Below are 272 nucleotides of genomic sequence, written 5' to 3'. Positions count from 1 at the left end.
GGCCTCTTGGATCCCTGATTTCTGAGAATGCACCCAGATATCATCATAATTTGAAGTTTAATAGATTTCCGGTCGGTACATGTGTGCTCACTTTCCTCCCTTTAATCTAACACATGATTAAAAATACCTTTGTGAAGTTAAATAGATAATGAGGTTGAAATGAAGTGGAGTAAGTCGTCGAATATAATGATATAGTCAGAGGCTCTAAAACTTGTGCATGGGAGTAAAATCAGCCAAAACAGTTTGATTTTCTCGCTTTTTCCAAACCATCT

General features: G+C 36.8%; 1 protein-coding gene across 3 annotated transcripts in view; it reads left to right on the top strand.

Annotated features, from left to right (window-relative positions):
* LOC131880296 (solute carrier family 45 member 3-like) overlaps positions 1-272 on the top strand; it is a 13,856-nt gene that overhangs the window by 9,710 nt on the left and 3,874 nt on the right. The gene's annotated exons all lie outside the window — the stretch shown is intronic.

Source organism: Tigriopus californicus, chromosome 5 (genome assembly GCF_007210705.1).
Source record: "Tigriopus californicus strain San Diego chromosome 5, Tcal_SD_v2.1, whole genome shotgun sequence".
Lineage (NCBI taxonomy): Eukaryota > Metazoa > Arthropoda > Copepoda > Harpacticoida > Harpacticidae > Tigriopus > Tigriopus californicus.
The sequence above is the reverse complement of the archived record's forward strand: the minus strand, read 5'-3'. Positions and strand labels throughout refer to the sequence as shown.